Raw genomic sequence first — 14,944 nt, forward strand, 5'->3', positions numbered from 1 at the left:
TTTATCTGCTGCAGAAAAGACACAAAGTCATGAACTCCAGCATAGCTAAGGAAATGAAATCAGATTAAAGATTCAATGGTTTCAGATTCGGAACAGGGGCGCCACCAGGATTGTGGGTGCCCACCGCCATAACGCGGCTGTGCACATGCACACTTCTGTACATAGTGTGTGTGACGTTGTGTTGTGTTTTGGGAGGGGGGTGATGGTTCTTCTTCCTCCTTCTCTTCACAGCCAGCGAGGCATCCTTTTTCATGGGGGAGGGGCTCAGACTGGGAGGCAGAGAGACTCTGCCTCCACTTCCGAGCTTGGCCCCCCCAAAAGGGTGACTTGCTGGCTGGTTGCAGAGGATGGAGCTGAACTGCCTCGGAGACAGTGCCATAGAAGCTGGCTGGCTGCCTCTCTCTGGCTTTGCTCATTGACTTTGTGGGTGCCTGGCCCCCACAATTATATTATTGTGGGTGCCAAGCACCCACGGCCAAGCACCCAGGAGTTGTCTCCTGTGACTGGGAAACAAAATGAATCGAGCCTTTGCAACTCTTAGAGTGCAATCCTAATACCCCCCATGTTGATGGCTACCCAAGGTTTAGGATGGCTTGTAGTTGTCAAATTAAGTTAAAGTGTCTCTCACATCATGGATCAGTTGCCTCCCGGAAGCGGTTCCAGTGGGTCTCAGTATGGCTAGGATAATGAGCAGAGCTGACTGCTGGACTTAGAAGCTGCTCATTATCGCTGTCATATTGAGACCATCGGAAACGACATCTGTGGGGCAGCTGATCCAGGATGCGACACACACTTTGCATAACTGATACCTGATTGACATTTTATGCACAAAGCGGCCTTTGCACTGAACCACAGGAAAAGTATAGGAAAGTTATATTGATAGAAATATATTCCAGTTATTTCCAGTTTATATCCATGTCTGTCACAGGCCAGGAGTTGGCTTCACCTGCTGAGCAGCAGCCTGAAGGAGCAGAAGACGAAGTAACTCCACCTGCTTCTGATCAGCCTTCTAGCTCCTGATGAGAACCAGCTGGCTCCAGCTTTCTTAAGCAGGGTTTCCAGTCTCAATCATTAGCTAGAAACAACATTTGTTGTTCCTGGCCAGACTTTTGTGCTTCTTGCAACCATGGACCCTTGACTTTCTTGACCCCCAGATCATCTGACTATGTGAACTGAGACCTTAGTACTGGACTGAAGCTTGTATATGAACTCTGCCTCCAGGCAAGTACCCCTCCTGAGATTCGAACTGGTTCACTGGCTTCTCCCTCCACTGAGCTCTACTGTGGCTGGCAGCATAGGGATACGACAATGACCCTGTGACCTACTATGGTTCCCCGTGAAAGGTATCAGCAAATATTCTGCACAAAAGATGCTTTGCTTTTTCTGCTCAGTTCCTGCTCACTCTTGACTTGGTCTCTCTGAAATGGCCCACACTCACATCAACTTGCCCTCGTTTCATTGGATGCTGGGACTGCACACCCACCATTGCTTCTGTTTTGAACAAAGGCAATGCTGGTTTTAAATGCAGTGTAAGGAGTCTCTATAGGATTATATTGTATTTTAAAATGGGGTTTCAGAGTTTTTAGGGGGTTTTGAATGTCTTATGTAGATTTTTCAATTTTGTGGTTCTGTATGGCACAGTGACAATAAAGATATCATATTATATTGTATCGAAGAGGTGCAAAGAGCTTTTCTCTGTGAGTTGGCATGGTAGTGGCTGATGTAGGTGCCCCTCACCGTTGATGAGAGGGCAGATGAGGAGGACATGTCTGTAGCATTTCGTAGCTCTGCCCCCTTTCCCCATGCATTATTTACACCAGGGATCACAAATGCCTCTTCCTCCAGCTTTTGTTATAGTCCAACTTCCATCAGCCCTAGCTGATAGTCAATGGGTAGGGATGCTAGTCAGAAACTTGGTCTACGCGGACTGGCACCAGCTCTCCAATGGGATCTTTCCAGCCACATCTGGGGACTGAACCTTCTGCATACAAACAGGAATGCAGCCAATGTTGGGAGCCTTTGGCCCAAAAGATGTTGCTGAAATACAACACCCACCAGCCCCAGCAAGCATGGCCAATGGCCAAAGATGATGGGAGCTGTAGTTCAGCAACACCTGGAGGACCAAAAGTTTCCTCACCTGAAGTATGGGAATACTTGCCCAGATAGACTAGCATTGTCAACACTGACTGGCAGCAGCTCTCCAGGCATTTCAGGCAGAAGTTTTTTCTAGCTTTACCTAGACTTGCTTGGGAGTGCACCTGGGACCTTTGGCCTGCAAGGCAGTTGCTCTACCACTGAGATGGGGCCTTATAATTTCCAGCCAGGGTAGCCAATGCTCATAGATGATGGGAATTATAGTCCAGCAATTTATGGGGACTGAAAGCTTGGGAAGGCAGCTTTAGAATGAGCTTACCCATAGAAAAAGACCCTAGTTTCTAGAAAAGGATTAAAACTGATACGTTAAATAGTGAAAAGTAAAGACTGAAAATGGTATATTACATCTCTTGCCAGAAACCAGTGGCATACCATACATTTAAAGGACATGTCCCCCCCCCAAAAAAAAGAATAATGGGAAATGGTTACTTATGGTGCTGGGAATTGTAGCTCTGTGGGGTAAACTGCAGCTCCTAGGATTGGGGGTGTGTGTGATTCATGGGCTTTAAATGTATGGGGTAGTAGAAGAAGAAGAGTTTGGATTTGATATCCCGCCTTTCACTCCCTTTAAGGAGTCTCAAAGCGGCTAACATTCTCCTTTTCCCTTCCTCCCCCACAACAAACACTCTGTGGGGTGAGTGGGGCTGAGAGACTTCACAGAAGTGTGACTGGCCCAAGGTCACCCAGCAGCTGCATGTGGAGGAGCGGGGAATCGAACCTGGTTCCCCAGATTACGAGACTACCGCTCTTAACCACTACACCACACTGGCTCTCAACTAGCAGAAGCATTTCCACGTGTGCAATGGGACTTTCTCCATCTCCTCCCCCCATGCTTGCCCCTTCCCCCCCAGATCTGCTCCAGAAGGTTGGGGGAACCCCTAGAACACATTTTAGGCATGCACGGAGGGGGGGGGAGAATGTCCCATTGTGCAAGCAGAAAACTTTGCGTTGCTGGACAGTTCATGTTTGGATACAACCCAAAGAGTGCAAGCAGCCTTCAAGTCAAGTTCATAGTAGTAACACTCGGCATGGCAGCTGATAGCCACACTTCTCATAGCACACAGGGTTGTGGGACTTCACTTCCACACACACTGTCAGTGTCTTTGGTTTATGGATGGTGGGGAGGGGGTTGCAGTGGCAACCAGGAATATTTATGTGGTTGAGTTCCCTCATGTTTTAAAATGCAGGGACACAGAAGCTATGTTCTTGCAAATCTCAGCTGCTGAACTATGGGTGAAGCTATTTGATGACTTTAATAGCTGCACCTTGAAGCTGTCACACAAGTTTCCATCACTGCAAGCAACCCAGTTTGCTGGGAAGTAGCACTTTGAGTCTAAAGAGACTTTTATGATCGCTGGCAGCACTTAAGATATTGTGCTGAGTAAGTTGTAAGTTCAACCGTGTTATGAGATGAACCTATTCACCCATGCAGACTGTTTGCCTTCATTATTGGTTTTTCCATATTACGCTTTACTGAGACTTTAGTCAGGCAATTCCACTCCTAAGTCACACAGGGTTGACCTGTAATAAAGGAATTTGGGGTGAGATAAACCACTTTCCCCTCCCCATTACATTTGGAGGGCTTGGAATATCTATTAAAATACAGTCTTGCTTTATAACAGTGCTTGAATGTGTGCTTTCCCAACCAATAATTATGTCCAACCTGATTCACACAGTGCAGGGATTGTCTAGGACTGTATCACACTGGTAAGAGTACCACATATATTCTTTGTCTGTGGCAATTTTAAAAGTGTATGGATGAGAGCCAATGGTAGCCATACTTAAATTAAACCTATTAAAATAAATGGACATTGGTCTATTGATTTCAGTGGGTTTACTCTGAGAATAAGTCCAAGACTCTGGCCAAGTATTGTCTTAGGGTAAACCCACAGTGAGAACCCAGTTCATAAATCTCACAGCGAACCCCCCATACCAATACAGCGGTACCTCGGGTTAAGAACTTAATGCTTTCTGGAGGTCCGTTCTTAACCTGAAACTGTTCTTAACCTGAGGCACCACTTTAGCTAATGGGGCCTCCTGCTGCCGCTGTGCGATTTCTGTTCTCATCCTGAAGCAAAGTTCTTAACCCGAGATACTATTTCTGGGTTAGCGGAGTCTGTATCCTGAAGCGTCTGTAACCTGAAACATCTGTAACCCAAGGTACCACTGTATGTACATAATATGGTCTTCCAAGGAGCTTAGGGTAGTATACAGGAAGTCCCTTCACTGCATTTTATCCTCACAACAACCCTGAAAGAAAGAACAGAGTTTGTTCTGTAGCCTGGTGTTATGAAAAAATCAATGGTACAGATGCACATGTTGGAATATAGCAAAAGTGGAAGGGGGGGGGGACTCTGGTTATCCTCTATTTGCAGCCTTGGCTCAGTTAGTTGCTTCTTAGTGGAAAGGGTACGGGGAGAGAGCCTTGCATAATACGATGCATTTAAAAAGAGGAGCAGGATGCAGACAGCGATGTCAACATACAACTGATAGGCAGTTCTGCACCATCAGCTTTCTTTTTGACACCGACCATATTCCGTTAATACAACTGCAGAGTGCAATTAACTGCGCTCCATTCAAACTCCCTGCTCCCTGCTGATGCCGGTAGCCATGCTTTGTAATAAAAGATTCATTTCTCCAAATCCCTGGAAGGCAATTGGGTTATTCAGTCACCTAGGATACTCTTCCTGGCCTTGTGCTTGCAGTTCCATGTTCAAGCAGACTGCTTTCTTTAGCCTAATGCTGGTTACGCAGCATTTCTAGCTGGTTCATTCCTGGCTCTGCCTGTTGGCCATATAAAACCTCATCAAATTGGACCGTATCTACTCAGTTTTCTGTTCTTGCCTTCGGGATTCCCCCCCCCCCCAAAAAAAATCTCTTGATCTCAATTTGACTCCAGGAGATGGGTGAGGAAACTGTCTCCTCCCCAGATATTGCTGTACTATGACTACCATAATCCCTGACCATTGGACATGCTGGCTGGAGCCAGTGGTGTAGCGTGGGAGAGGCCACGGGGGCAGTTGCACCAGGTGCAAAATTGTTAGGGGATGCAAATTTTCAACACCTGGTGCTGCCTCAATGCAGCTGCTCACTGGGCTCCTTTGAAAATCGCTTCGCCATGCGAACTAGGACATGACCTCTCCAGACAATGGAATGACTCGTCTCTTCTTATCTCTGCAACTGTGACCACCTGGGTGACGCGGACACTGTTAGGCAGTTGAATGTGCATGTGTGTCCGTTTCTTTTTTTTAAAATAATATTTATTGAACATTTTCAAATATAACAGAAAAAAGAAAAAAGAAAAATAAAACATCCATTTTATAACCTTATTTTCATTGATATCCTTTCAGGACTTCCCCGCCCCACCCCCTTTTGTATTCCAATTCCTTCAAATAGATTCAACAAGTTCTTACCCCAAATTTTAAACTTATTATGATTAACCCAATGTTAAAGATGTTTTTCCATCCCCTAAAATCGACCCCGCTCCCTTCCACGAGTTCCCCTCTTTAATATGCAGAACAGGTTAAAATAAAAAAAGATAGAAAAAAGAATAAAGTATAGTTTAACACCCTTTGGATTCTAATACCCCCCCCCTTTCCCGGTTGCATTCCCCAGTGTCCATCCCTGCTGTCATCCTGGAGATCCCACATCTAGGCCGAAATCCTTCACAAGTCCACTTTGCCGTCTTTTTAAAAGTCTTTGCCGCCTTTTTGGTCGTCTTTAATTTTGAACGTCCAATCTTGGAAAAACTCTATCTCAAAAAGGCCCATTTTTTTCCATCCAAATCTCTGTATTCAAGAGCAAAAACTCCAATTTTGTTTCTTTAGACCTTTCAAATCTGGATGTCCCAAATGTTCCCACTTCCAACTTTATCCAATTCTTATTGTTCATGTTGTTCTTGTTATTCTCTCTCCTCACTTTCCTCTAGTTTCATTTCCTGCTCCCCTGCAAAAATGTTCTAATTCCAAAAGCTTCTAAATCCTCTACAGAGGCTTTGTTATTCAGGAACAAAACTTTACGTCAAGTCCCTTCCATTCTTCAATAGATAAATCCATTGTCTCCTTTAGTGTAGAGACCTCTGTAGACAAAATAGTATTCCATTTCTGCAGTTTCCCAGGAGATAAAAAGTCCTATTCAAATTCCATACCAGCAATACTTGTAGTGTCCCACATCCCCTCTAGAGGGATTATAGTAACTCAGTTTCCTTCCAGATCACACCCAACAGTCAAAGTAACTTGTTATTCCTTATTTTAAACAGTTAATATCCAATTTGTAACGAATATAACCGGCAAAGTCCTCGTAACAAAGTTCTCTTTTTATTCTTCAACTTTGACAGCTCCTTTGACAGCTGTCAAAGCCTCTGTTGCTCCTCTCCGGGCGCTCTCGCAGATCGCTCCCGGTTCACGGGGGGGGGGGGTTGCCTTTTAGCTCACATTTTACTTTTCTCCTCCAGCCCAATCTTATAGTTTTCCATCGTGAAATTAGTAACTTTATCAAAATAAGGTAGCACTCGATCTTAGTTGTCAAATCCTTTGCTTTAATTCCTCTACAACCGGGGGGAGACTGACTTCCTTTTTGCACCTCCCCCGCTCGCTCCGAATTTAATTTTTTTCCCCCTTTTTAAGTCCAGTTTCCAATTACTCACGGGTTGTTCTTTTTGATCCAAATTTTCAATGGAAGAAGTCAGCGCTCTCCGCCGAATGGCATGCGGCTTCGCTCGGCAGGGGAAGCGGAGGACTCATAGCACCACACCCCCCCGGCACCCGCTCCGCAGCCTTTAAAAAGGCTCCTTCGCGGGTCGGGGGGGCGCAAACGGTGCCCGCCGAGTCACCATGCCCATGGGTTTCAGCGCCCATGGTTTTTGAGGGTCCCCGCGTCGCCGGCGCGGTAGGACCCAGCCCCTGCCGAGCTGGCTCCCTCCGGAGCTCAGAGGGAGTCCGCCATTCGGCGATGGCGCCAACCCGGAAGTCCTGAATGTGCATGTCTGTCCGTTTCTGTCCCTCTCACTCACCCCCTCTGTGTGGCCCCGGGTGCTGGCAATGCATGCTATGCCACTGACTGGATCCAATGAGAGCTGGAGTCCAACAACATCGGGGGAGGGGGAGTAGGTTTCCTACCCCAGACTAGGATTTGGATCACCACCATTCCCCCCCCCCCAGCTGTTCATGTGCTGATCAATGAAGTTAGTGAACTAGGGAACGCAATGAAGTTAGCAGAAAGTGTTTACTGCTTGGAACGTCTAGCGGATTTTCCTGATAGTAAGGTACCTGACGAATGCTAAGCACATCTGGCTGTTCTCTGCCTCACCATCTGATAAGTGTCAACATGTCGCCACTAAAAACCACTAAAATTACTCTATATATAGTAGGAGGTAGTAAGGTAAAGATAAAAAAAGGTAAAGGACCCCTGGACTGTTAAGTCCAGTTAAAGGCGACTATGGGATTGCGGCGCTCATCTTGCTTTTAGGCCGAGGGAGCCGGCTTTTGCCCACAGACAGCTTTCTGGGTCTTGTGGCCAGCAAGACTAAACCGCTTCTGGTGCAATGGGACACCGTGATGGAAGCCAGAGTGCACGGAAATGCCATTTACCTTCCTGCCACAGTGGTACCTATTTATCTACTTGCACTGGCGTGCTTTCAAATTACTAGGTTGGCAGGAGCTGGGACAGAGCAACGGGAGCTCACCCCATTGTGAGGATTTGAACTGTCAACCTTCTGATCGGCAAGCCCAAGAGGCTCAGTGGTTTTGACCACAGCTCTACCCACATCTCTTCCTAGGAGGTAGAAGAGAGTGGGAAATCTGAGGTGGAAAGAACCAATGACCCCTTTTCCTTTTAATGCATTTCTTACAGAGCTGCGAAAAGTCCATTTTTAAAAGTTGATTTATTGCACTTTAATTGCACATGCCTAAAGTTTCAGCATGTATTTGAAACCCTTCCACAAAATACTGACAGCCTTATACCTTTTGTTGCTATGCAGATTTATTTTTGTAAAGAGAAAGGCACTGTATACGTTTGAGAGGAAAGAAAGTGTATCACTTTTTATCTCTGAAGCCATGTTGCTAGTACAATTTGAATTGAGTTTGCCCTGTTCACGCATCACCAGGAGAGGTAAGAGACATTGTCTCGTTGCTTAGCAATCACAGGACACACTCCCTATTCACTCAGAAACTTTATTGGAAGTCTCTTCAAAAAAATATGCACAAGAAACTGCAAAAACTACAAAACCACAAAGAAAACAGCAAAAACCACTCTTTTCCTTGTATCAATGCCACTGCAAAATTTCTTTGGACAGTTAAAACTGTGATAGAAAAAATATATTTTATTATGAGTGTGTATTTAGTTAATTAAAAAGCATTTGTAAACTGGTTTGGTGCTTAGAATTTCTAAGCAGTGTGCACAAAAGTACAAACATAAAAACGGTAAAACAGTATCAGAAAAAGAGATTAAAAAATCAAATCTAATAACAGGATCCAGTCTTACAGATCAAGGAAAGCCTGGAGGAAAAGATAAGTATTGTAATTAAGGCTGCAGTCCAATGATCCCTGGGGCCGTAGGATTCTCAGGATTGCACTTTCCAAGGTTGCATACACACCATACCTTTAAATCACATCCCTGCCTCCCAAGCATCCTGGGATCTGCAGTTTGGTAAGGGTGCTGGGAATTGTAGCCCTATGAAGTGTAAACAACAGTTCCCAAAATTCTTGGGGAATGTGTGTGTGTGCTTCAAATGTGTGGCATGGGTGAAGTCCAATAGAGAGGCGCCCAGCCTTGGAGAGGCAGAACCAGCTTCATACATTTCCTCTGTGAAGCTGAGTTAGTGCCCCTCCAATGCTATTGGGTTCTGATGTTGAGAGGGCAAAACAAAGCATTCTGGGAGCATGATGGGAGAGAGCTGCTGAATCTGGCAGTTTCTTCCCCCTCTACACAAACACCCCAAAATGCATTCCCCCACTTTCTGTCTTGCTGGTGTCAGCCTTCTGTTCTCTCCCCACCACACTCTGCTCATAGATCACCCTGTAAGCGATTGTTAACCAAAGAATTAATGACAGAGGATAAATTTAGATGGAAACAGCTAATGCAGAGGATCCAAGTACAACTTTCTTAAGCATTCAGCCTTGAATTGGAAGCTATGCTGTACGACACAGTTATAGTTAAAGACTTTTTCAGAAGGGGACAATCTTTTACCAAGTCAGGTCATCCCGATATTATTCATTGCCTTTTTGAACTTCTCTTACCTGAAAAGTAACGAGATTCATTCTAGAAACCGGTTTTCAATCTCAGCTCCAGTACTACAGATGTTTTATGTACACACTCAGCTTCAATAACATGAAGCCCACATGGAAATCCACCAGGTATTCAAAGAAAAGACAGGCTTTGATTAAAATTTAGGACTTTTCTCTTCATAAGCTGATTTCTAGAGGTATGAGAGATGTCACACAGCCCAGCTGTATAGTTGTTTACTCAGACATAAGTCTCGCTGTGCTCAGTGGGACTTACTCCCTAGTAAGTGGTTTGTTTGTTTGTTTTTTAGGACTGCAGCCGAAGTAACTTCTGAAAAGTTTTCTATAGTCATTTGTATACTATGAGTGGTACCCAACTAATTTATCCAACTAAGTCATATTCAGAGAAGACCCATTGAAACCAGTGGATTTACCTTAGTCAGGACTAACTTAAACCTATTGATTGCAGTGGGATTACTCTGAATATGATTTAGATGGATATCATCCTAGATGACCTGTAACTTTCCAAATTTTGTAGGACTAACTCCCATCACCCCTTTCCATTTGCCATGATGACGGAGTTTGATGGGGGTGAGTCCAGCATCTAGAGAGTCAGAGGTTCTCCATCAATGATCTATAGATAAGGTGAATCAAGGTCTTTTTACTTTCCTTAAAAGAAGGTCTGTATTGCCTTCGGTGTTTTTGAGGTTGTGCTGTTGCCTTAAAATGATTATATTGCAGAGGCTAACACTTGCCTTTCACAGTGGGAAAAAGCAATTAGAACTAGCCCTGTTTGCTAAAGCAGGCAAGGTGCCAGGTATCTCGAAAAAGGTTAGAATTCAGTTTGCTAACAAACAAAGCAGCTTAAGTTATGACTTTCAACCTCCAATAATGTCATTTTGCAGAAAAGATAATGGCATATATAAATTTTGTAGATGCTCTAGAGACTCAGTTAATCTGCAGTTCTATACTTAGGGATAAGTCCCACTCAACGTGAGGCTTTCTGATTAACAAGGTTGCACTAAGTGAGAAATAGTTGCCAGCACCCATTGACAATGAAGTTACAAACTTTATTATGTTGTGCAACGAAGCACTTTCTTCTGTGCCTGCTGATCCTACTACCTATCATTTTTTTTAATAGGACAACACCTAAAGTTCTACTATTTTCAGACATAATAGCTGTGGAACATGTTTTTGTGCCTTCAGTTGCATCCATACTATACATTTGATGATAAATGAATATGGGTGAATTACAGTTCCCAAAGAAACATAGGAACTGTAGTTCACCTCTCACAGAGCTATAGTCCCCAGCACCCTTAAACTACAGTTGTGGGATTCTTTGGTGGAAGTCATGTGCTTTTAAATGCATGGTGTGGATGTAACATTCATTGTGTTTTTTGGTATAAGATTGGGTTTCTTTGTGATAGCATCATACACTATTGATTTCACATATGTGCAGATACTACCACAGCATCTTCCAGTATGTACCAAAAAGCAAACTACAGTCATACCTCAGGTTAAATGTGCTTGAGGTTGAGCATTTTCAGGTTACGTTCCGCAGCGACCCGGAAGTAACGGAGCGCGTGCATGCGCGGAAGCGGTGAATCGCAACCCGCAGACGCAGGTTGCTTTCGCTTCAGGATGCGAATGGGGAATGGATCCCGTTCGCATCCAGAGGTACCACTGTATTCTCATTTAGCCCTATAATGCCAGCTCCCAAGAGACTGCGATCTACTTTCAGAATTAAAAACTGGCAGTGATCTACCAGCTCAAAGTTGTTGACCTTTTTTGGGGAAGGAAAGCCCCATTTTGGGTTTTGTGAGGGTTCATTTCAAACCCCCATTTTTTAGGGGTTAAAGAAAAAGCTTTTGGGGGGAGTTCTGTTTTTTTTTGGGAGGGGTTAAGGGCAAGGAACAAAGGGGTAAAGTCACTCACAAAAAAGATCAATATGGATGAAAACAGCAGCACAGAGTAAGCTCCGTCTTCCCTTCCAGAGATCAAACAACATTGGAGGGCTGGGTGAGGGGGCGGAGCAGGAGTCAGTTTTACCAATGCTAAGGAAAGGGAGCCAGAGATCGACCATGATCTACCAAAACCTCATGGGGATCTACCAGTAGATTGTGATTGACCTGTTGAACATCCCTTACTTATAGGAACCTGCAGAGTGGTACAGTTTGTACTGAGTAATCTGCACCATCTCCTACGTTGTGGTTCCAGTCCAAATTGGACCTATCCTGTGGTTGCTTTTAGCCACATACTCACAAAAGTTGGGCGATGCATTCATATATCTTTGGTGTCATATATAGCTTGGCCCTTAAGAATACTGCATTTGTTTCTTTAGAGCTGGGGCACTTGATTTGGACCCTTGACACACTTGCAAACTGGAGAAACTATTGTGAGCTCCCGTCCCCCTACCAATTCTATTGGCTATATCATAATAGGCCTAATTTCAAAGGGGAGAGGGGACCCTGTGGGTACCAGGGGAGTTTTCTCCATGCCCATCTGCATTTACAGGCCTCATGCTGGCAACCGCTGCCTTGGAATGACAGAAGCTGGGAGTGAGGCATGAGGAAGATTTACTATATGTATTTTCTCTTTTATATCTGTTTAGCAATCTTTCCGATGTTTGACCTCTACAAGCAGGGTTAACTTGCACTATATATGGAATGCACTTCAAAATTCATTAAGCATGAAAAAGATGTGGACCACAGCTTAGGTACAGAAGTGATTATTTTTCTAAGTGACTGTTTTTTATGCCTTCGTAAAAAAATAAGTAAGCTGGTGTCAGCCCAGCCCTAGTGAACTTGTTCACCTCTTTGTCTGGTTATACAAGGAACATGATTTCATTACACAGTAGAAAAGGCATAATGGCAGTGTAAGACTTACAATTTCCATTCTTAACCATTCTGGGGTAGATTTAAAGAGGAGGCCTGGAAAGATAAAGCGAAAAGAAGGTGTTGGAAGGTGAGGCAGGAGGGCAATAAAAGGTAGCATGAGAGCAGTGATAGGATGGTCCCGATTTTCCTTTACATTTAACAAGACAGTGATTCAACTCTGCCTCATTATAGGAACCTTTATTATCTCCCTGCCACAACAGTTTCGTTCCAGCACATTGTATGCAGGCAATGTGTCAGTTAATTGAGGATTTTTGTTGTTGAATAATCTGCCTATTAAACCAAACACAACTCTAGTTGCATTCTAAATTGCAACCAAAGCATATGTAAAATGGGGTGTTTTCCTTCATTTCTTCAACCTTAAGCAAAAACCAAGCAACCCAGAATCATCTAGAATGATCGCAGTTATTACCCATGACAGATAAAGTATTCAGTTCAGTATAACTATGATTAGGAGTAATAGATTTGAAGTGACCCAGCTTTTCCTGTGTTACAAATCAGAGTTCAAGGGAAGACAACACATTCACTGTTGTCATTTCAGAACAGTGTGCCGCCAGTAGTTGTACCAATGCCAACAACAAGTAAGATGACAGGAGAAACTGGTTCAGTGCTGATTTTCCACTAGGACATGCTGCTAGAAGATGAAATTCTGCACTGTACTGGGAAATTCAATATACTTGGCTGATATAAAAGGTCACCTCACTGGAAGGGGCCTGTTTCATACAAAAATGATGGAAATGCCAACTCTGTCATTCTTTCTCACCTTCCAGTACCTTCTTTCACCCCTCTAACTTTTCGCTGTCTTTTAGGCACACTGATTGGTCCCAGAAAGCCTGCTGCCAAACTCAATTCCATTCTTGCATTGCAAGTGTCCTTCTCTTGGGCACTTGGAGCAGATGATTGTTATACTACCCTTCCTCCCCGCTCCTCTATGAGATTTAACATACTTTTAAGCCAGTAAACATGCGGCGAGACATCCTTAAGCCAGCTATGGACTCAAACCCTTACCCACCAGCCTTTTCCTTATGGTTTTATTATCACATGCCCGAAAGTGGCCAGGAGAATTTCCTGCGCTGAGAGAACTTTGCAATTAATAGAAATATCCATTCCTTAGCACAGTGCAGTACCAGCATGAAACCTTTCAGAGACATTGCTTTAGGCTTACGGTGGAGAGCGTTGTGTTGGTGTCAAACAAAATTACTTGCAGATTCTTTGTGACTGCAGCCAACAGTGAAGCTTCAGCTACTGCTTTTAACAATGTGCTGTGTGCTTTATGGTACACAGAAGTACCAGCCTTGAGTTCTTCTTCAGAAATTAGACTTGAGGGTGCACACATGAGATCATGAACCTTCTGTATTGATGAATTCAGTATAACTGCTCCTTCCTGGTTCTACATCAGTGGTCTCCAATATGACACCCATGGGCATTACGGTGCCCTCAGATTACTGGATCTAATTTTTACCCAGATTTCCTGTAAAAATGAAGTATGTGTGCCCCTTTTCTCTTTCTGACTCAGGATCGGGGGGAGTGTGACTCAAATGTGCCCACAAGCCTTTGGGGGGAGGCAAACTCTGTTCTACATATACGACCAGTAACACCAATTATAATCCCTTATCTGTTATCAATATTCATAGAAGAGTAGCAAGAAATCAAATCCACCTTTCACTGCTTCAATTATGAGTACCCCAAAGTGGTTTAAATGTGTTAAAAGGTAGTTAATATGCGCTCAGCTGTTTCAAGTAGGCACCCTAATTTTATACAGGCATTAGTCAGAACTGCTAAATATAATGGGAAATAAAAAAGCTATGAGATGCAGGCATGTGATGCACAAAGCTCTGAGACAGAATTCAATAATCACTTATCAATTGTGCAGATGGTTTTCTCCAGTATGTCAACATACTAGCCACAAAAGCCATCAAGGTGTTTTCCAAAACAAACTGCCCCTTTGAATTAATATTGCCTTCTCATATTCTCCAGAGTCCTTTTCATTAGCCAGTGCCTGCCTACTTCTAATTTCATCCATTTTTGTGATATCAGATGTTTCAAGGAACGTTGTGGACAGCTGCTATTATTATTATTATTATTATTATTATTATTATTATTATTATTATTTGCAACAGTTTGAACAGTTGGCTAAATCTACCAGAGAGACGAAAAAATTAAAGATTCTGCTTCACATGCTATCGGAAGTTGTCTAACAGGGTAACCTTCCTTTGAAAGGACTAATGGATGTGCAAGTCATAAAAGATTTTTGAGGAGACAAAAAGCATGTACACCAACCAAGACAGAACATGCCCACCAGTGAAGATGGTAGGCAAGAACACAATGTTTATTAGATGCATAGCTCACCTACTCATCAAGGTTTGGTGTGGATAAAGGTTTGGTGCAGATATACTTTTCGTTCACCTTCATAACAGCTCTGTACTGTGGGCCACTGTTACTCCAGATTCACAGGTAAGTAGTTGAGGCAGACAGTTGGTCTCCCTAAGAATTTACAGAGTCCTCAAGTGTACATGATTTGGATGTCTTCAAAAGATGCCTTTGCAGAGAGGAAGTCTATCAATGGCCAATGGCTATTGGCCATAGCGGCTATACAGAACCTCCAAGTTCAGTGGCAATATACCACAGGCTTCCTCTTCCTGGGGTGCAGAATAGGAAGGCTGTTTTTCTATTCTG

This window comes from Podarcis erhardii, assembly GCF_964252035.2.
Source record: "Podarcis erhardii genome assembly, chromosome: 8".
In the NCBI taxonomy this organism is placed as follows: Eukaryota; Metazoa; Chordata; class Lepidosauria; order Squamata; family Lacertidae; genus Podarcis; species Podarcis erhardii.